We start from the raw sequence: 562 nt of genomic DNA on the forward strand, positions 1-562 counted from the left end.
ATGAATCACTTAAGGTCAGGAGTTGAAGACCAGTGTGCCCAAAATGAAGAAATGCCATCTCTACTAAAAAAAATACAAAAACTAGCCAGGCATGGTGGTGCACCTGTAGTCTCAACTACTTGGGAGGCTGAGGCAGGAGAATCACTTGAACCTGGGAGGCAGAGGTTGCAGAGAGCCAAGATCACACCACTGCACTCCAGCCTGGGCAACAGAGCAAGACTCCATCTCAAAAAAAAAAAAAAGTTCCTATTATTTAACCCAGTAATTTCAGTTTTATGAATTTATCCTAAGACTCTAATCCCAGATACAGACAAATTAATGCATGATTATGTTTAATAATGCTTTAGCTATGATAATAAAGGGAAATAAACCAACATCGAATATTAGGCTAAAGTAATTATAGTATGTCCAAACAATGTAATTCTACACAGCTATTAAAAAACTTAATGAACAGGCCGGGCGCGGTGGCTCAAGCCTGTAATCCCAGCACTTTGGGAGGCCGAGGTGGGTGGATCATGAGGTCAAGAGATCGAGACCATCCTGGTCAACATGGTGAAACCCC

The sequence above is a fragment of the Cebus imitator genome, unplaced genomic scaffold, assembly GCF_001604975.1.
Source record: "Cebus imitator isolate Cc_AM_T3 unplaced genomic scaffold, Cebus_imitator-1.0 Scaffold756, whole genome shotgun sequence".
NCBI lineage: Eukaryota > Metazoa > Chordata > Mammalia > Primates > Cebidae > Cebus > Cebus imitator.